We start from the raw sequence: 22,657 nt of genomic DNA on the forward strand, positions 1-22,657 counted from the left end.
TGCTGAAGAGCCTTTAACAGGGGAAGCATTGTGAATACGACCCCCCCCCAGAGAGAGAGCAAGACGACATAAAGGAATCCTGATGCGCAGCTTAATATGCAAGGCAGCTAAAGTTACAAATGATCTTGAATTATCATTTCCTAATCAGGGCTGTTGTGTATTGCAGTGTTCACACGAAGAGGGAGGGAGGGAGGGAGGGAGAGAGAGAGTTTTGTCCTTGATTTCTTCCAAGCTCTTCACAGGGAACTTGGTCAAATGTAGTGACTATGCATTTTGTAGGCAAACTTGGTGGCCTCATTGCACACACAAAACATCCAACCTGCGCCTTATACTCTCCCGAATTAGGTCAGCAGGATGCATCCCTCCAGGGAGAGAGAGCACATTCCATTCCAACAATCTCTCTCTCTGGGATTTCCATGTGTAGGTGGGAAGCATGGAATTCTCCGCTGGGTTTGGAGACTCTTAAGCACAGTGATGGGTTTCTGCGTGTGTCAGAGACCCGGCTGACCAACAAAATACAGCCATTGAAGTGAATGCCGATGTCCAAGGACAAACCTCGGTTTAACATCTCATCCGAAGGACAGAGCCTCCGACAATGAGGTCCTCCCTCCAGCGCTGCACTGGGCAATGTGGCAGAGGTGGAGGAAGGTGGTCCTGGTCAATGGCTGGATGTGGGATAGGAAGGACAGCTGTGGGTTGAACCTGACACCTAGGTTACACACAGGTTCAGTAGGTCTGAGGGATAGGCCGGGCAGGTTGAGGAGATCTGAGCAGCAGGTGAGAAGACGTTGATGGGAACCAATGACGATGGCTTCTGCCTTGTTAACATTCAGCTGCAGAAAGTTGGCCCTGATGGCTGATAAGCAAGTGGACAGAACATCGGGAACCTGGGGTCATGGCTGGATGAGGAGAAGTAGTTTGAAATTGGGGCAAGAGTGGAGATAGGGTGATGGGGGAGGGGGAGATTGGAGGAAAGAGAAATAATATTAATAATAATCGTTGCATTTGATACAGCGCATTATGAGAATTTGCTAGGCGAGAAAAGACAAAGGTCCATCCAGTTCACCTTCCACCATCCAGGCAGTTGCACATTGCATATCGTGTCCCAAACTATGTATCTCGTCGTTGGGACGTCTCAAAGCGCTTCACACAATATATTGTAAAGTGGACTGACTGCGTATTTTGTGGGCGAAACGCAGCAGCCATTTGCGCACAGCAGCGTTCCCACAAACAGTTGTGGGTTGAGAAAGGAGGGGGTGATGGAGGAAAAGAGGGGTGGATGGCGTGTGAGGGATGGAGGAGGGGTGTGGGTGTGGACGTGGGGGGAGGGGGTGAGGGATGACTGAACCTTGTGTTCTCTCCAGGAACAGCTTGATGTTTTTTGTCTGTGTGAGTGAAGTTATGGGACCATCTCCCCAGAGAGCACTGAGGACAGAACAACAACTCCCGACCAGCGCTTAACCCTTTCCCTTCAGTCTCGTGTCACTGGAAAATCATTCCGTCTCTCTCTCCATCTCATTTTTCTCTCTCTCTTTCTCTCCCCATCTGCTCTCTCTCTGTCCGATTCTCTCTCTCCCTGTCTGTCTTTTTATGTTTCACTCTCTCAGTTCATCTATTCTCCCTCTGTCTCATTCTCTCTCACTCTGTCTATTCTCTCTCTCTCTCTGTCTCTCACTCAATCTATTCTCTCTCTCCCTCACTCTGTCTTTCTCTGTCTCTCCTTTGGTCTCTTTCTCCCGCCCTCTCTCTGTCTCTGTCTCACTTTTTGACACCCCCCCCCCCCCATTCTCTTTCATGTTCTGCAGTGTTGTTGGTCTGGCTAAGCAATTATTATTTCTGCCCACAAAATACACAGGCACCGGCCTGCTCCATGTCCCCTGCCCTGCCCGCCCCACCATCAGCAGTTGGGCCTTCAGCCTCTCTGCCCCCACCCTCTGGAACTCCATCCCAGAGCTCCTCCGTCTTGCCCCCTCCCTTGCCTCCTTCAAGGCCCGTCTCAAGACCTTCCTCTTTTGCTGTGGCTTTGGTCACCCTCCTACCCCCACCCTCCACCCCTTTGATTCTAACCTTCTTGAAAACCTTCCCACTCGACCGTGCTTACGGTCTCCTCCGCTACACTCCACCTCCCTGCCCCCCCCCCCCAACCCCCCCGGCTCAGGCTTAGGCTCCGCCACCGTTACGTGCTCTGAGACACTACCGTGGGTGGTGGGTGCTATATAAGTGCAAGTTGTTGTTGTTCTTACTCCCAACTCAGATGCAAACAATTGACTGTCCATCGCATTGGGACGTCCTCCCGATTGGCTGCCACATTCGCCCGCAAAATACGCACACAGTCACACCACCTTACACTAAAATCCTGTGAAACGCTTTGAGACATCTCAAAAGCATGATAAGTGCCGTTCCAGAAGGTGGGGGCAGAAAGGCTGAAAGCCTGAGCTCCAATGGTGGGTGGGCAGACAGGGGACAAGGGAGGACATCTCAAAGCACTTCGCAGGGTATACTGTAAACATTCTGCCCACCCTCAGGAACCATCCTGGAGCCTCTCCACCTCACCCCCTCCCTTGACTCCTTCAAGGACTGTCTCAAGACCCTCCTCTTTGATCGAGTGTTTTGGCAGCCAATTTTTTTCACGGCAAATTTACGAACCGATGGAAACCTCATCTCACCGTGTCAGAGATTTGTAGATTTCGTTCCTGAAAGTCTCACCTTGTCATAGAAAAGGAAATCTCTAAATGAATATCGGATTACGCACTAAGATACAGCCTGAATCCTGACTGAGGGAGAACTGGCTCGTTTATTTATAGAAAAGCAGATGTCTGGGATTACATTCCGACCCAGAATATCTCTAAATGTAATAGATTCCTGGGAAGTGAGTTAGATGTTGGGATCCAACTGAAAAGTTCATGGGGGAGGGGCGACTGATATATATGGAATAATAAACCTTACATTTGGAGTCCTGCAGTGCATTGTGTGAAGCGCTTTGAGACATCTCAACGATGTGATAAGGTGCCATATCAAGTGCAAGGATTATTATTACTATTATTATTTGTTATAGTGCCTTTCACAGCAGGAAGAAGTCTCAAGGTGCTTCACAGGATTTATGGTCAAGTGTAGTGACTGTGTATTTTGTAAACAAATACAGTAGCCCAATTCATGATTAGCAATGTCCCACAAACAGCCTTGAGGTAAGTGAACAATTTTATTTGGGGGATTGTTGGCCAGGACACCAGGAGAGAGAAACTCCCTTCTCTTTTCGAACAGCGCCATGGGACCTTTAATGTCCACTTGAACAGGTACAGATAGGACCTGGGTTTAACATCTCACCCGAAGGACGGCACTTCCGACAATGCAACAAGCCCCAGCACTGGATTGGGGCTTAGACCATGTGGGTTCAAGAGCTGATGTGGGGCTTGAACCCACAATCTTCTGACCATCTTCTCACAGATACCAGCATATGAGGTACAAACTGGCATCTAATCCAGAGATTTCGGGGGTTTAGACCTGACTACCAATGCCTGACCTGATGGTGGAGTGGGCAGGGAGTGGTGGAATGTGGAACAAGACAGTGGCCGCCGAGTGGAGAGAGCAGTTGGGTTGGTAAGGTTTAAGAAAGTCACAGAGGTAGGGTCAGGCAAAACTGCGGAGGGCTTTAAACGTGAGAACGAGGATCTTGAACTCAACTGAGGGAGGGAGGGAGGGAGGAAATTAGAGAGAGGAGAGAGAAAGGGAAAAAGAGAGAGAGGAAATAAAGTCAGGAACACTGTGACCTCAGTAACTGGGAGCATCAAGTTACAGCACAAGGTTGTAATTCCAGGAACAGAAATAATGTCAAGAACAGATAACACAGGGGCACTGAGGAGAAGGCCATGAGATTTGGGGATGTATTGAGGAAGATTCTCAGAAAAGTCGGAGGATATGGAGGATGTGTTATCTATGCTTACACTGCTACTTATTGACTGTAATGTTGGTCTCATAGTGTAGTGTATAGTGGTTGGAGCACTCGCCTCACAAGCAAGAGGACCCCAGGGTCTATTCCCAGCCGGGGCAAGTTTCCTAACTCCGCACGCCTCTGTTTACTCCATCCCCCAATCACTCCGCCTCGCCCTCTCCTTAGCCTCCTTCAAGTCCCGCTTCAAAACCCTCCTCTTCGACCATGCCATCGGTCATCCCCCTTCCCTTCTCTTCCCTTCTCCCCCCCTCTGACCCCAGCTCGGGTCTGAAATGCTGTACACTGTCCAGCGCCTTGGGACGTCCTCCCGACGTGAAATGTAATCTTGTTCTTGTTCTTGTTGTTGTTGTTGTTGTTGTTTACCTAGGTTTTAGATAGGAACCCAGTTGTTAGGCGATTGGCGGATTGTTTTCAGGGGGTAATAATCCCCTAAAAAAAACGGCGTCACTCAATCCACGACTGTTTGTGGGACACTGCTGTGCGCAATTGGCTGCCGCGTTCCACCCACAAAAATATACAGTCAATCCACTTTACCCTATATTCCGTGAAGGTTTTGAGACGTCTCGACAACATGATAAGGCGCTATAATCAAACGCAAGGATTATTATATTAATATTATATTAAATAAAACAAGGGGATTTCCATGTGTCGGTGGAATGATGGAATTGTCAGTCAGCTGTGAATACTCCTAAGCATGGTGATGGGTTTCTGCTGACCAGTAAATATGGTCAGTGTCACATAAGCCAGTTATAGAGACTTGAGGACGTCTGAATCAAGGCCAGGCCTGATCAGGAGTCCAAACTAGGCACGTGCCTGAGCCCTATAACGAGTGTCGGGTTCCAGGTACCAAGGGATGCTCAGGGCAAGAGTTTGCAACATTCAGCCCCGTCCACGCTCTTGTACTGAGAACACAATGTTGCACAATGTGCCAACTCTGTCTCTTCACAGAAACCTTTGCCCCGATTTCCAGAATTGCGTTGGGAGCAAAACATATCAACAACAACAACAACAACAACAAGATTCCATTTATAGAGCGCCTTTCACGTCAGGAGGACGTCCCAAAGGCGTTGTAATAATAATAATAATAATAATCCTTCCATTTGATATAGCGCTTTTCACGTCGGGAGGACGTCCCAAAGCGCTTCACAGAACACACTGTAAAGTGAATTGACTGTATATTTGTGGGCGAACGCGGCAGCCAATTGCGCACAGCAATGTCCCACAAACAGTCGTAGATTGAAAATGACCAATTTATTATTTTTTTTAGGAGGGCCTCGGTTTTTCGCATGTTGAGCTGAAGAAAGTTGTCTCTCGTCCAGGACTCGATGTCGGACAGGCAGCTGTCAGGACATCGGGGGTCGTGGAGTTGAGAGTAGAGGAGGAAAGGTAGAGTTGGGTGTCATCCGCATACATGTGGAAGTTAACCCCATGTCTGCGGATGATGTCACCACAGGGGGAGCATATAGAGGGTGAAGAGGAGGGGACCGAGGACAGAGCCCTGAGGGATACCGCACGAGACAGTGCGGGGCTGGAGGAAAAGCTGGCTGACCAAAAAAGAAGTCACGTCGGGAGGACATCCCAAGGCGCTGGACAGTCAAAGATTTGCACCCGAGCTGGGGGTTGGGATCAGGAAGGGTAGAGGGTAGGGGTAGGAGGGTGACCAAAGGCATGGTCGAAGAGGAGGGTCTTGAGACAGGGACTGTTGGACGGAGTTCCAAAGGCTGGGTGGCAGAGATGCTGAATCCCCAACAGACGATGGTAGGATGGGCCAGTTGGGGGACGTGGAGCAGGACGGAGCCCACTGAGCAGAGGGAGTGGACCGGTCAGTAAGGATACGGTGCCTTATCATGTTATCAAAATGGCTCTTGGGATTTTATTGTAAAATGGGCTCATTGAGACGTCTCAGTTTTTGGAGGAGAGCACGGCAGCCAGTTTGTGTACGGCAACATCCCACAAACAAATGCGGAGTGAGTGACCAATTTTATTTGGGGGGATTATTGGCCAGGAGACCGGGAGAGAGAAACTCCCTTCTCTTTTCAAATAGTGTCACAGGATCTTTAATGTCCACCTGAACAGGCACAGATGGGACCTCGGGTTAACATCTCATCTGAAGGACGGCACCTCTGACAATGCAACATCCCCCAGGACTGAATTGGAGTGTCAGTCTAGACAATGTGATTCCAAGTCCTGACATGGGGTCTTGAACCTTCCAACTTTTGGCTCAGGGACGAGAGTGTCACTGCCTGAGTCAGGCTGACACCTTATTCCTGAATAACGCCTCAAGCTCTTTAGCATCCACCTGAACAGGCAGAAGGGACTTCGGTTTGACTCATCATCCGAAGGACGGCACCTCCGACCATGCGGCGTTCCTCTAGCTGGGGGAGAGCAGAGGTAACCGTAAGCACGATCGAAGAGGAAAGTCTTCAGGTGCGATCTGAAGATGGGCGAAGTTATGGGGGGAGGGTGGCGGGGTGAAGCAGAGGGATTGAGGCAGAGAGGTCGAGAGGTTCATGGCTGCGGTGGTCGTTGGAAAGCCAATCCAGCAGTGTATCGGAGCGTGAGCCTAGACTGCGAACTCAAAGCCTTGACATAGGTTTGACCTCACCGTTCTGACTCAGTGGTGAGAGTCCTGCAAACTAAGCCATATTGACACCTAATAGCAGGGATGAGTGGTTTGACCTATGAGCAGAGACTGGACTAATTGTGCCCATTTTTACTGGCGTAGAGCAGGCTGAAGGGGAGACCTATCTTTAAAACATGGAGGAGTTTTGATAGTCAACAGGAAGATTATTATTTCCACTGCCAGTGATGAGTCAGTTGACTCGAATGCATTAATTTGAGATAGTTAGGAGGGAATGTTTTTAACCAGTGAGTGGTTAAGATGTGGAAAGTCCTGCGTGTTACGTACGGTGATCGAGGCAAGATCCATATTAGCTTTCAAAAGGGAACTAGATAATAATAATGATAATAACTTGATACAGTGCCTTATCGTGTCATCAAGATGTCTTAAAGCGCTTCACAGAATATGCGGTGCATTGTGTGGGCGAAATGCAACAGCCAGTGTGTGCACAGCAGTGTCCCACAAACAGCCATGGAGTGACTGGCCAATTTTATTTGAGGGGATTGTTGGCCAGGACACCCGGAGAGAGAAACTCCCTTCTCTTTTCAAATAGCGTCACTAGATCTTTAACATCCACCTGAGCAGGCAGATGGGAGGTAAGATTTAACATTTCGTCTGAAAGACGGCACCTCTGACAATACAACACCCCCCAGCACTGCATCTGAGTGTCAGCTTAGACTATGTGATTCCCCAAGTCCTGATGTGGGGCTTGAACCCACAACCTTCTCTTCCCACAACCACCCCTACCCTGCACTGCTTGCCATTGAGAGCAATGCCTGGTAAGCTTTCCCGCTCTGAGTGGGAACAATTCCTGTTCCCAATGGCTGGTCTGCCATTCCAGGCAGGATGAGAAGGTGTGAGGTTTTGCTTTGGAATAAGAACATAAAAACATAAGGAATGCTCTTCAGAAAAAATTAAGGTCCATCTAGTTTGCCTTCCGCCTCCCTGGCGGTCGCATGCACACATGTCCCAAACTCCCTTTGTGCTATATCCCATAATGTTATTTCCTAAAAGTAAACTATCTAATCTGTGTTTGAAAGAATCAACATTTCCTGCTTTAACCATCTCCCTGGGGAGCCTGTTCCACAGTTCACTATTCACCCACTGAAATAATGTTTGCGTAGATTTGTTCTGAATTTATCCCTTCAATCGGTGGCCCTGTCCTCTGGTTCTACTGTTCTGGACAAGTTGAAACAGCCTTGTGATGGTCTATATTGTTTGGCCCCTTTAGAATCTTAAAGACAGCAATCATGTCGCCTCGCAATCTTCTGAGTTCAGTTGGGTGATATCTTATTGCCGGTCAGCCCTGGGGCCCTCAACCAGAAAAAGCTATGAAGAGAAAGGTCTTGTCGAGAGAAATAAGAGCGTTGGTTTATGTCTTACCCCCTTACGCAGCCTGGCTCAGTAGTAGCGCTCCCCCACTCTCTCTCTTTCTATCTCGCTCTCTCGTGCCTCGGAGTCAGAAGGTTGTGGGTTCAAGCTCCACATCGAGACTTGGAATCACACAGTCTAAACTGACGCTGCAGACGCTGGGGGATGGGTTACATTGTCGGAGGTGCCGTCCTTTGGATGAGATGTTAAACAGAGGTCCCTGATCAGGTGGATATTAAAGATCCCATGACACTATTGGAAAAGAGAAGGGAGTTTCTCTCTCCTGCTGTCCTGGCTAAAAATCCCCCAAATAAAACTGGTCGCCTGCTTACTCCCCACTCCACCACCCCCCGCCTACACTCAGACTGGCTCCTGCCTGCTGCTTGTCCCTCGTGCCCTCCATTCCACCATCAGCGGACGTGCTTTCAGCCACTATCCCCCAAAACTTTGGAACTCTCTCCGTCAATCCCTCCGCCTTGCCTCCTCCTTCCCCATTATCAGATCCTGCCTGAAGACCTTCCTCTTCGACCGTGTTTCCACCATCTGCTCCCGGCTCGGGTTCGGTTAAGCGCTCTGAGACGCTGTCCTGAGTTAAGGGCGCTATATAAATGCAAGTTGTTGTTGTTAGACCTACAATAACACCAATCTTTTGTCCTTATCTGACTCAGCGGCTAAAACACTAGAACATCTTAAAGCCCTTCAGAGAGAGTCACTGTCAAGTGTAGTGACTGTGGGTCTGTAGGGTTGTGGGGAGAGGGGAGGCGTTTTGTGGGGGAGGGAACGGGCTCTTCAGTAGCATGCAAAGGGTTAAATGAGCAGCAGCCAGGCTGGAGCTGTTTACACAGACCTCCTTAAATGTGGATATAGTCTTGGGTTTGGGAATGTTATACAGGAAAGGTGGGGGTGGGGTGGAGGGGGAAGAGGAGGAGGGGGCGAGGGTGGGTGGATGGTGAACGAGGGAGTCGGGGGAGGGGGAGGGAGGAGGGGGGGAGGGGAAGCAAGTCCCAATTACTGAGGCAAATGGAACAGCGTGGTCTGTTCTCTTCACATTCCAGAGCGGGTGGGGGATGGAGACGGAGGAATGTGTGTACGACACTGCAGCCAGTTGGAGAAAGCTGGTGATTAGAGTTGGGAGGAGGAGGGGTGCGTTGGGGGGGGTGGTTGGGGATGGTCGGGGGGGTGGGTGGGAAGGGGGAAGAAAGTGCGGAGTCAGGAATTTAATGGCGAAATAGATAACCCGACCATCGACAGACACAAAACTGCCCCCATGTGTTTCAGCGACTGAGATTCATTGAAGTGGTGCACAGCTCTTGAGACTATAATATTATAATAACAATAATAATTGTATTTGATTCAGCACCTTATCATGTGGTTGAGACGTCTCAAAGCGCTTCACAGAATACACTGTAAAATGAGTTGACTGTATATTTTGTGGGCGAACCGCGGCGGCCAATTACACACAGCAGCGTCCCTACAAACAGTCGTGGATTGAGTGACCAGATTTTTTTTAGAGAGGGATCATTACCCCCAGAAAGTGACCCACCAATCAATTAACAACCGGATTCCTACTTACTGCTAGGTAAACAGAGGCGTGTGGAGTAAGGAAACTTGCCTAATGTTTCACCCCGTCCGGGAATTGAACCCAGGTCCTCTCACTTATGAGGCAAGTGCTCTAACCACTGAGCTACAGGACTCAACAAAGACTGTGGACTTTGAGCTAACAGTCCAAGCTTCCACTTCAATGTAGTGCTGGGGATGCACTGCTTTGTCAGAGGTACTGTTCTTCGCACGAGACGTTAAACCGAGTTCCTCACTGCGTCTCTTCAGTTGGACGTTAGAGATCCCTTGGCATTACTTGAAAAGGGAAGGGAGTTTCTCTTTCCCAGTGTCCTGGCCAGACAAAATTGATCACTCACATCATGGCTGTTTGTGGGACCCTGCTGTGCGCAAATAATAATAATAATAATTTGGACACTCAATCCAAAGCGGTTTGTGGGCAATTGGCTGTGTAATTTTGTGAACTTCCCCAGAGACACAAGGCTATCGAGAGGGTTTGTGTGTTGAACAGGCACCAAAAGCCCTTCTCATTGTGAGAATCAATGGAGGGGGCTTGAAGGAACTGGTTAATGTTTATCATCTGACGTGAAGCCTCCTTTAGCCGTGAGACTTGATGGGATCTATGTTGGATTTCTGCACAGATATCAATGGCAAGCTGTGCAGTTTTAGCTGGTTGGACTCCAGCAGTTACCCGCAACACATGCTCTCTGGGGTCCCCAAGCCTTGGCTCTCGCCAACCTGCGCCTAAATACTCTGTGGTAAGCAGGGTGCGTCCCTCCAGGGAGAGAGTGCATTCCATTCCAATACAGGGGAATTTGCATCTGTAGGTGGTATGTGGAACATATGTGGAACTCAGTCTGGTTTGGATACTCCTCAGCATTGTTTGTGTCAGACACACAGCTGTCTTAAAAAAAACACCATGGTTGGCTTAGCTCAGTCACTTACACACTCTCCCCCGAGTGAGAAAGCTCTGGGTTCAAGCTTCATGTTGGAACTCTTGAGCTTAACAGCAACGATTGAGTTGAGAGCGAGAGAGGCAGAGACAGAGATGGGTAGAGCGAGACAGGTAGAGAGAGTCTGAGAGAGAGCAACTGAGAGAAAGGTGGAAGAAAGAGCCTGAGATAGAGAGAGAGAGACAGATAGAGAAAGACAGCGAGGGAGAGATAGATGGGACAAGAGACAAGTAGAGAGACGGGTAGAGAGACAGACAGACAGAGCAATTGAGAGAGACAGAGATAGAAAGAGAAAGGCAGAGATGGAGAGAGAGAGGGAGAGAGAAAGAAGGAGTGAAAGATAGCGATCAATAAAACAAGGGAGAGTCAGCCTGGCACAGTGGTAGCGCTCTCTCTCTCTCTCTCTCTCTCTCTCGCGCCTCTGAATCAGAAGGTTGTGGGTTCAAGCCCCACATCAGGACTTGGAATCACACAGTCTAAGCTGACACTCCAGTATAGCACTGGGGGGAGTTGTCGGAGGTGCTGTCCATTGGATGAGAGATTAAACCGAGGTCCCGTCTGTCTGCTCAGGTTGACTTCAAGAATCCAGTGGCGCTATTTTAATCATAATCCTTGATTTGATATAGCGCCTTATCAACGTCTATCTTTGCGACATCTCAAACCACTTCACAGAATGTACTGTAAAGTGAAGACATGATAAGGCGCTATATCGAATGCCACGATTATTATTATTATAGAGATACTTAGAGCCATGTGAGAGGCAGAGAGATGAAGAGAGACAGAGGGAGAGAGATAAAGCTAAAGAGATCAGACAGAACGAGAGAGAGAGAGAGTGAAACAGAGAGAAAGGTTCAGCTTCAGGAGTTGTTAAAGGATTAAGCCATGGATAAGAGCAGTTGACAAGTGACCTTGGGGTTAAAGACTGGACCATTTGGTACTTATTCAGTGGCCACAACACTTGGGTGTGTCTTCATGCTAAACACTGCTTGTTACCAAGGTGGTAAACAATGGATGGGTTAAATGGGTCTAATTTACGGGATTTCTTAATGGATTTCTTAATAAGAAGAAACCTGTAATTTTGACCTTATTTTTTGTCCGTGCCTTTAGCCACTCTCGCCCCCCAGCCCCCTATCCTCCATCCCTCTTGATTCCAACTGCAGCTCAGGTGCAATCCCTTAACTGTCCAGCGCCTTGGGACATCCTTACGACGTGAAAGGCGCTGTGTAAATGTAATTTGTTGTGTGTTGTTGCATTGTCAGAGGTGCCGGATGTTATGTTAAATAAAGGTCCCATCTGTGCATGTTCAAGCGAACGTTAAAGATCTTGCCACCCTATTGGTAAAAATCGGTCACTCACTCCGTGGCTGTTTGTGGGACACTGCTGTATGCAAGTTGGCTGCCGGGTTTCACCCACAAAATGCAGTCACTACACTTTACAGTATTAGCTGTGAAGCGTTTTGAGCTGTCTCAACGATGTGATAAGGCACTGTGTCAAATGCAAGGATTATTATTAATAATATTAACAGACAGAGTGAATGAGGGCAATGTCCCTGTGACAGACACTGAATGAGAACAGATGGCCAGTGACAGATATGTTCAGAGCCTGGACACCCCTCGTCTGGAGTTGCGGGGAGAGAGGGAATCTTTCCTGCCTGTCTAATCCCTAGTGCAGTTTAAGTTGGATAATTTAGTGTTTAGTTCCAAGGAAATAATCGCCTGTTTATTGGAAGTACTGCCCTATGGTGAGGTTGTGATTGTCCTGCCTAGTGAGGTCAGGGTCAATCTCTCTCTGTGTTCACTCCCTGATCTCCAGAGCAATCAGGACGTTGATGTACACAGTGCAACCCTGTTATAACATGCTTCACTACAATGTGTATTGGGTTATAGTGAAGCAGGTCTGCTTTAGGCACGGGATTGAGGGTTGCTGGGGTACAGCAATGGCACAAAGTGAACAAGCCAGGCTGGCACACGGAATGGGTGAGTGAGGTCGAATAGTGCCATGGGATCTTTAACGTTCACCAATAGCCAGATGGCGCATTGGTTTAATGTCTCATCTGAAGGACGGCACTTCCAACAATGCAATAACAACAACAGGCAACACATTGCATTTACACAGTCCCTTTCATGGTGGGAGGACATCCCAAGAGGGCGTTAAAGGTGAAGACCAGGATCTCAAACTCTATCCTCTGAGGGATGGGGAGCCAGTGGAGCTGGGCGAGGGTGGGCGTGATGGGGTCACAGAGCCTGGTGCAGGTGGGAGAGGATATGAGGGGCAGAGTTCTGGATGATCTGCAGCTTGTGGAGGGAAGAGTTGTGGGGGCCGACAAGAAGAGAGTTGGCTTAGTCGAGCTTAGAAGTGATGAATGGGTGGATGAAGGTCTTGTTGGCCTGAGGGGTGAGGTAGTGGAGGAGCCGGGCGATGTTGCGGAAGTGGGGGAAAGTAGAGCTGGTCATGGCACGGATGTGGGGTAGAAAGGACAGTCAAGGATCGAACAAGACGCCCAGGTTTCTTACTGGCTCAGTGAGGTGGAGTGTGCAGCCATGAATACTGATGCTGTCAGGACCTGAGCAAAATGTTTGTCACTATAAAAAATGTAAATTGCTGATTATAATGTGTTCCTCAGAGATCCATGCTTATTTTTAGTGTGAACGAAGCTGAATAAATGCGAGACATTAAAAATTATTATTAATGTTGTGTCACACTCAATGATAGAATAACAATGGTGATCCTTCTATTTGATATTGGGCCTTTCAGTGTGGGGAGGACATCTCAAAGCAATCAATTATCCCCTTGGGGGGAAGGTAAGCTCAACTGGCTGAAAGGTGACGCGTTCGGCCACAGAATATCGGATTTGAGCCAACCCTCTGCAGTGTAAGAGCCAGGCGAGTCAGCAGTATTCTAGGCCCTCACTGCTGATGACAGCCCAGCCCAGCATGGCTCGTTGGCAGGACCTGGCAGGGCAGACCAGTCACTGGGGGCAGGGAATCCTCCCACTCAGCTCCTGTTAAGCCTACAAGCCAAAGCTCTAATGGGTAGTGTGGTCCTGCCTGGACAACAGCAACAAAATTACCTTTGTATAGCACCATTCATGGAAGGAGGATGTCCCAAGGCGCTGAACAATCAGTGTTTCGGACCAGAGCTGGGGGTAGGGATTGGGGAGGTGGCGGAGGGCGATTGAAGGAATGGTCGAAGAGGAGGGTCTTGAGACGGGTCTTGAAGGAGACAAGGGAGGGGGTGAGGCAGAGGGACTCTGGGACGGAGTTCCAGAGGGTGAGGGCAGAGTCACTGAATGGTGGGGTGGGCAAGACAAGGGACGTGAAGCAGGCTGGAGCCCACTGAGTGGAGAGAGCGGACAGGTTGGTAGGCGGTTAGGAGGTTGCAGAGGTAGTGGGGAGCAAAGGCATGGAGGGCTTTGAAGGTCAGGAAAAGGATCTTGAACTTTATCCTCTGTGTGATGGGAAGCCAGTGGAGTCGGGCGAGGATGGGGGTGATAGGGTCACGGAGCCTGGTCCTCATCCTCACCTACAGGAGTGGAGTCCTGTAGCTCAGTGGTTAGAGCACTCGCTTTGCAAGTGAGAGACTTGAGTTCAATTCCAGTCAGGGCGAAACCTTGGGCAAGTTTCCTTACTCCACACAGAGCCTAATAATAATCCCTCCAAAAAACCCAAAACAATAATAAATTGGTCATTTTCAATCTACGACTGTTTGTGGGACATTGCTGTGCGCAATTGGCTGCCGCGTTCGCCCACAAATATACAGTCAATTCACTTTACAGTCTATTCTGTGAAGCGCTTTGGGACGTCCTCCCGACGTGAAAAGCGCTATATCAAATGCAAGGATTATTATTATTATTATTATTATAAGGCCATTCACGGCCTTGCTCCCTCCTACCTCTCTGACCTACTATCCCCCCACGTATCCCCCCGTACCCTCAGTTCCTCTGGCTCCGGTCTGCTCCACATCCCCCGCCCCAACCGCCCTACCATCGGTGGCCGGGCCTTCAGCCTCTCAGCCCTGAGGCTCTGGAACTCCATCCCCCAGTGCCTTTTCCGCCTCCTCCCTTTCCTCCTTCAAGGCCGGTCTCAAGACCTTTCTCTTTGTCCGTGCCTTCGGCTCCTCTCTCGACTCTCTACCCCCTCCTCGCTCCCTCCCTTCCCTCCCCTCACCCTGACCATTTCCCCCTTGCTCGGGTCCTGACCCAATTGTCCAGCGCCTTGGGACGTCCTCCCGACGTGAAAGGCGCTCTATAAATGGAATCTTGTTGTTGTCGTTGTATACGGGAGAGGGTGAGTAGTTATCCCAAATGCACACTCTGGGGTCCCCAAGCCTTGGCTCTTGCCAACCTGCGCCTAATACTTTCCGGAATTAGGTAAACAGGATACGTCCCTCCAGGGAGAGAGAGCGCATTCCACTCCGACAATCTATCTCTAGGATTTCCATGTGTAGGTGGGAGGCGTGGGATTCTCAGCTTGGTTTGGGTACGGCGATGGGTTTCGACATGTGTCTAACCAAAAAAAAGCACTTTGCATTGCATAGTGCGGAGTTTAACTGTGTGAGACTAACTGTGGAGCCCCGTAGCATAATAGTCAGTGATTCCAGGGCGGGGGGAAACATTAGGCAAGTTTCCTTACTCTACACACCTCTGTTTACTGAGCAGTAAGTAGGAACCTGGTTATCACTCAATTGGCAGATCAATAAAATAACAAAAAAATAATTAGTTGGTCACTCAATCTACGACTGTTTGTGGGACAGCGCTGTGCACAATTGGCTTTGTGTGTCTGTTACACTGGCTCCCAACAATTTGTCCTTCACGTCTGGGAGGTACAAGGCCCTGCTTTGCTTTGAGGGGGGGAATTTCAGCAGTTTTATGATGCATCAGCGATTTATTACCTGGACTGGCCCTGGGACACTTAACAAACAAACAGCATTCTCAAGGTGACTTTACTTTTGGGGCGAGGGGGTGGGGTGGATGATGTACTGGGTACATTACTGCATCGTAAATTCTGACGGGAAATGACTTGAAAAATCTTTCAAAAGCCTTGTTCCTAATTTTAACTCAACTCACAGGCTGGGCGGACACTCAAGGGCAGAGCTGGGGGGAGCGCTGCAATGTCTGAGGTGCCGTCCTTCAGATGAGATGGTAAACCAAGCTCTCTGTCCATCTGTCCCTGTTCAGGTGGATGTTAAAGATCCCACAACACTAGTCGAAAAGAGAAAGGAGTTTCTCTCTCCCGGTGTCCTGGCAGACAATCCCTCAAATAAAATGAGTCACTCCCTTCATGGCTGTTTGTGGGACGTCACTGTGCGCAAATTGGCTGCTGCGTTTGCCTGTAAAAACCATCAACATATTTAAGAGCAATCTTGATGTGGTTCATGAGGGAGAAGGGAATAGGGGGGGTTGAGGAGAGGGGAATTAGAGGCTTGTGTGGGGTATAAACCCCGGCATGGACTGTTTGTGCATTTGGCCTGTTTCCGTGCTGTATCATTATATGTAACGTTATTTGTGGAGTTCTGTAGCTCAGTGGTTAGAGCGCTCACCTCACAAGCGAGAGGACCCAGGTTCGATTCCCAGACAGGGCGAAACCTTAGGCAAGTTTTCTTACTCCAGATGTCTCTATTTACCTAGCAGTAAGTATAACTCTTCACTCAAAGGGGGCTGAATGTATGGAACTCGCTACCCCAAAGTGCTGTTGACGCTCAGTCCTTGAACATATCCAAGACTGAGATAGATTTCTTATTGCAAAAGGGATTAAGGGATATGGGGCTAAGGCAGGGTCAGGTTATTAGCTGGAGTTAGATTAGAAGATCAGCCATGATTGAATGGCGGGGCAGGCTCGATGGGGCGAATGGCCTTCTCCTGCTCCTACATGTTATGTTATGTTATTGTTAGTTGATCGATTTTCTGGGCGTAATAATAATCCCTTCAAAATTAAAAAAATGATAATAATTTGGTCACTCAATCCACGACTGTTTGTGGGGACGCTGCTGTACGCAATTGCTGTGTTTCACCCACACAATATACAGTCAATTCACTTTAAAGTATATTCTGTGAAGCGCTTTGAGACGTTTCGACGATGTGATAAGGAGTGATATCAAATGCAAGGATTATTATTGGTGGAGGTGTAGTAATAGCTGTAGTATATCCTAATGGAGTTCTTTTATTTCAAGAGAGACACCAGAGGGCAATTCAATACAATACAATTTACATTTACACAGCACCTTAAACATCGTGAGGACAGCTCAAAGAGCTTGATGGGAGCTGAGGGGGATGGAGAAAGATGACCAAAAGCATGGTCAACTCACAGTCTACGCTGACACTCCAGCTCAGTGATGGGGGATGTGCTGCACTGTCAGAGGTACTGCCCTTTGAATGAGATGTTAAACCGAGATCCTGCCTCACATAGTCTAAGCTGACACTCCAATGGAGTGCTGGGGGTTGTTGTGTTGTCAGAGGTGTCGTCCTTCAGATGAGACGTTAAACTGAAGCCGCATCTGCTGTTCAGGTGGATGTTAAAGATCCCGCAGTGCTATTCGAAAAGAGAAGAGAGTTTCTCTCTCTCTCTCTCTCTCTCCCAGGGTCCTGGCCACCAATCCCCCCGATAAAATTGGTCACTGACTCCATGGCCGTTTATGGGATATTGCTGTGCACAAAATTGGCTGCCACATTGGCCCACAAAATATTCAGTCGCAACACTTCAGATATACCCTGTGAAGCACTTTGAGGTATCCCATTCACTGCTTGTGGGACACTGCCGTGCGCAAAATAGCCGCGTTTGCCTACAAAATGCACAGTCACTACGCTTTAAAGCGAATCCCTTGAAGCGCTTTGAGACATCCTCCCGACTTGAAAGGCTCTGTAATCAAATCTGAGCATCATTAGCATCAATGGCATTTGCCCACTGCAAAAAAGACAACACACTTGACAGAAATTAACTTGTATTTATTATAGTTTATGTAGCGCCGTTCACATAACATAACGTCTTGTAACTACAACTCGAGTGCTACAGGACAACCCTGATTCTCTCTGAAAGCCACTGTGTTCCTACAGTCTGGAATGGGGAACAGTCAGTGAGTAATGAGGTGTTAAACTGAACATCCTAACGAGGAAATTATCAGTGCACAGACCAGCGTGCGGGCTATTAATCTGCTCTGAGGTGCACAACAGCTACTGTTCAGCACACTTAAAGGGGAACGATCCTTACTCTACCATCTTGGAGTCCTGTAGCTCAGTGGTTAGAGCACCCGCCTCGCAAGCGAGAGATCTGGGTTCAATTCCCAACAGGGCGAAATGTTGGTCGAGTTTCCTTACTCCACACGCCTCTGTTTACCTAGTAAGTAGGAACCTGTTTGCTAGTCGATTGCACGATCGCTTTTCCAGGTGTAATAAGCCTTCAAAAAACCCAATGCTAAATTGGTCACTTCAATCCACGACTGTTTGTGGGAACGCTGCTGTGCGCAATTGACTGCCACGTTTTGCCCACAAAATATACAGTCAATTCATCTTACAGTATGTTCAGATGTCGAGGAGATATAATTAGCGCTATATCAAATGCAAGGATTATTATTATTATTATTATTATTATCATCTAAAAGGGAAATGACCCTTACTCTGCCAGTTTAAAGGCAGTTTTGTTTCACCCACAAAACACACAGTCAAAACCACTTTACAGTATATCCTGTGAAGCGCTTTGAAATGTCTCAAAGACGTGATAAGGCGCTGTATCAAATGCAACAAATATTATTTTGTTGTTATTAAAGAGGTTCAGATTTCCACTTAGCCTCCCTCCCCACTACTGGCAGCCTGGCTCAGTTGTTAACACTTTGAGTCAGAAGGGATGGGGGTGAGGGAACACATTGGGGACTTTGAGCTCATAGTCTATGCTGATACTGTAGTGCAGCGCTGGGCGGGGGATCACTTCGCTGTCAGGTGGATGTTGGATGTTGGTGAATGTTAAAGACCCTGCAGCGCTTCTGGAGAGGAGAAGAGAGTATCTCTCTCCCAGGGCACAATCCCCCAGTATCACTCCATGGCTATTTGTTGGTCATTGTTGTGTGTAATTGGCTGCTACGCTACGCTCCCAAAATACACGTCGCTCCACTATAGAGTATATTCTGTGAAGTCCTTTGAGACGATTTCAAGATCCTCTCACTCACTTACAAATCCCTTCGCAACCTGGCACCTCCCGACCTCTCTGACCTGCTTTCTCCCCACTCCACTACCCGCTGCCTCCGCTCGGCTGGCTCCGGCCTCCTGCTCGTCTCTCGTCCCCTCCGCACCACCATCAGCAGCCGGCTTTCAATCACTATGCCACAAAGCTTTGGAGCTCTCTCCCCCAGTCCCTCCGCCTTGCCTCCGCCTTCTCCTTTGCAGATCATGCCTGAACTCGTTCCTCCTCGGCCGTGCTTACGGTCACCTCTTCCCCGTGACTTGGCATCAGGCGGCTCCCCCACCGTGAAGCGCTCCGAGACCCTGCCCGCGTAAAAAGGTGCTGCGTAAATGCAAGCTCTTGTCGTTGTCTCGAGGAACACGATAAGACGGTGTATCCAGCGCGAGGATTATTATCGTTATGTGGCACGTTTCACCTCGGGAGGACAACCCGACACTCAGGCGTTGAAGGCTTCCCATTTCGGGTGATGAATAAGAGGTTTTAATTTCAATTTCCCACAGTTTGAAGGCGATGCAGTGCTGCGGGCTGAGACTGGCCGGAATTCGGGGGTTGTGTGGTGATGTAATCAGAGTTCTATTTTGGGGTGAGGTCTCTGGGATATTTTTATTTAGCCAACGAGAGCTAATGACATCACGACACAGAGCTAGAGCTTCCAGTCAGCTTGATGGAGCACGAGCTTAATTAGCAGCACTAGATACAGTCATTAACCCCAGGGGTCCTTTGGCTTCGGCTGCCATCGTGCTAATGTAGCTCGCTCGCACTTAACCCCTTCCTGCCCTTCCCCAAAGCAACATCTTTCCCCCCCAGTGTTTTCTTTAAGGAAACTTGAAGGGGTTAATACAATAATAATCCTTGCATTTGATATAACCCCTCATCACATCATTGAGACGTCACAAAACACTTCACACAATATCCTGTAAGGTTGAATTGACTGTATATTTTGTGGGCAAAACGCAACAGCCAGTGTTCGCACAGCGGTGTCCAACAAACAGCCAAGGAGTGAGTGACTAGTTTTATTTGGGGGATTGTTGGCCAGAACACCGGGAGAGAGAAACTCCCTTCTCTTTTTTGAGTAGTGCCATAGGATCTTTCACATCCACCTAAACAGCAGATGCGGCTTCAGTTTAACGTCTCATCTGAAGGACGACACCTCTGACAACACAACAACCCCCCAGCACTCCATTGGAGTGTCAGCTTAGACTATGTGATTCCAAGTCCTAAAGTGGGGCTTGAACCCACAACCCACAACTCAGAGGCGAGAGCCCTTCCACTGAGCCAGGCTGACAAACACAGTGGGAAGAAATAGGAAGTGGTGTTCCTGAAGGATCCTTATGAGGACCATTAGTATTCACTGCGTACATGAATGATTTGGATTGAGATATAAAAGGCTTGATGTCAAATGCAAAGACATCAAACTGGGTGTGTGTGATGAATAATGAGGATTGCAGAAGGTCACAGGAAGTAGAGTGGGCAGGGAGGTGGCAGATAATGTTTAATATGGGGGAAAATGGGAGGTGATTCACTTTGGGTAGGAGGAACGAAAAAGCCAACTCTACCCTTGTTGGGTTAAAGGAGCAAAGGGACCGAGGGATTCAGAGTTACAAGACTCTAAATGTAGCAGCTCAGATGTGTAATAATAATGATGATCGTTGTACTTGATATAGTGCCTTAGCACGTCATTAATCTATCTCAAAGCACTTCACAGAATGTACAGTACAGTGAATTGATTGTGTATTTTGTGAATGAAACACAGCAGCCGATTGCACACAGTCGAGTCGTACAAACAGTCGTGGTTTGAATGATTAAAACTTTTTTTTTCTTTTGTAGGGATCATTACCCCACTAAAGCTATCCATCAATCGACTAACGACCAGGTTCCTACTTAATGCTAGGTAAATAGAGGCGCGTAGAGCAAGGAAACTTGTCTTTATGAAGTTTAATGACAATTAAGAAAGAGCCAATGGAATAGAAGCAGGAAGTATAAAAGTATCCTGGGAAGAGACCCTGATGGGGATTTACTGTTGTGGGTTGAGATCCATTATAAGGTGCACAAATCTATACAGAATGTAAATTGAGGCCTTGGCTCTAGATTCAGAGCAACAGAGTGTAAAAGTAGGAAAGTCATGTTAAATTTAACCTTAATTAGACCACATTTGGGTACTCTTTACAGTTCTGGTTGCCACACTACAGGAAATATATTGTAGGATTCATATTGATCTCATGGAATGGCAGAACAGGCTCAAAGGACTGAATGGCCTTCTCCTGTTCCTATGATTGTAAAGAGCCCAATGTAGATTTACACAGAGGTTCCCAAGGATGAGTAGATACAACTATCAAGAAAGATTGGACAGGTCAGAGCTACTCTCTCTGGAGTTGAGATGATTGAAAGGCCACCCGATCGAGGGGTTTAAGGTTGCGAAAGGATTGGAGAAGGTGAACATCGTCTGGTTCCACTTGTTGGTGAGTCAAAAACTAGAGGGTGTAAATTTAACGCAGCCAGGAGTAGATTTAATTGGGAGTTTAGGAGGAATATCTTCACACAGAGGATGGTGAGATTGCAGGACTCGCTGAGTGGATTGTGGAAGCTCTGGTTGAAGCAAAAATCATCAACTCCTTTACAACAACAAATTCCCTTAAACACCGCCTGCCTTTCATGTCAGGAGGACATCCCAAGGCGCTGGACAGTCAGGGTTTTGGACCCAAGCTGGGGGACGGGGTCAGGAGGAGTGGAGGGTGGTGAGGGTAGGGGTAGGAGGGTGACCGAGGGTGCGGTCGAAGAGGAGGGTCCTGAGATAGGCCTCGAAGGAGTCAATGGAGGGAATGAGGGGAAAGGGCTGTGGGATGGAGTTTCAAGGGGTGAAAAGGCACCACAATACAGATTATATTTATGTGGCTCAAAGGGCTTCACACTGCTGTCCGGTCAATAATAAACCTCGCATTTGATACAGCGCCTTATCACGTCTTCGGGACTCAAAGTCTTAAAGCGCTTCACACAATATACTGTAAAGTAAATTGACTGTACGTTTTGTGGGTGAAACACGGCAGCCAATTGCGCACAGCAGCGTCCCCACAAACAGTCATGGATTTGAGTAACCATTTTTTTTGTTGTGGGGTTATTATCTCCGGAAAAGCAATCCCCCAATCGACTAACAACTGGGTTCCTACTTACTGCCGGGTAAACAGAGGAGTGCGGAGTAAGGATAATAAAAGGAAGGGTTAGAAAGAGAGAGAGAGAGGGAGAGAAAGAGAGACAGACAGAACGACAGATTAAAGAAAGAGAGAAGAAAGGGAAATAATGAGTAAGAGAGAGTGCGGGAACGGGAGAGAAAAATGAGAACGAGAGATAAAGGGAAAGACAGAAACAGAGAGAAAAAGTGCGAGGGAAAGAGAACGGAAAGAGACAGGAAAAGAGAGACCGAGAAATGAAGAGAGAAGTGGAGAGAAAAAGTGACAGGAATCCTTGAAAGAAGTCTCAAAGACGTGATAAGGCGCTATGTTCAAATGCAAAGATTATTATTATTATTATTAAGAGGGAGAAAGAGGAAGAAAGTGAAAAGAGAGAGAGAGAGAGAGGGGGAGAGAAAGAGAAAGATTAATTATAGCTCTCTAGCGGGGGCTGATGCACACACTCGCTTCTGAAATGACAGCGTCAGTGAATGACGTGCACGCACAGACCAGCTGGGGACATTATAACGATTTACACTCACTGTTTGCTGACGTGAGGAATCTGACCACCACCGGACTGGCCGACGGCTACAGCTCCCAGGGCAACCCGCTGTCACTCAGTCACTCACAGGTAGAATAATTATGGAGCCCTGTAGCTCAGCGGTTAGCGCTCGCCTCGCAAGCGAGAGGACCCGGGTTCGATTCCCGGGCGGGGGGGGGGGGGGGGGGCGGGGGCGAAACCTTAGGCGAGTTTCCTTACTCCGCACGCCTCTGTTTACCAGCAGTGAGTGGGAACCCGGTTGTTAGTCGATGGGCGGATCGCTTTCCGGGGTTAATAATCCCTCCCTGAAAAATGCGGTCACTCAATCCACGGC

The 22,657-nt window shown here is 48.4% G+C and overlaps 1 protein-coding gene and 1 non-coding gene across 2 annotated transcripts in view; both read right to left on the reverse strand.

Annotated features, from left to right (window-relative positions):
* Positions 1-22,657, reverse strand: part of txlnba (taxilin beta a) — a 156,296-nt gene that overhangs the window by 36,353 nt on the left and 97,286 nt on the right.
* On the reverse strand, positions 9,561-9,634 carry trnam-cau. Its single transcript has one exon. It is a non-coding gene; the product is annotated as a tRNA-Met (tRNA).

Source organism: Callorhinchus milii, unplaced genomic scaffold (genome assembly GCF_018977255.1).
Source record: "Callorhinchus milii isolate IMCB2004 unplaced genomic scaffold, IMCB_Cmil_1.0 Scaffold3, whole genome shotgun sequence".
NCBI lineage: Eukaryota > Metazoa > Chordata > Chondrichthyes > Chimaeriformes > Callorhinchidae > Callorhinchus > Callorhinchus milii.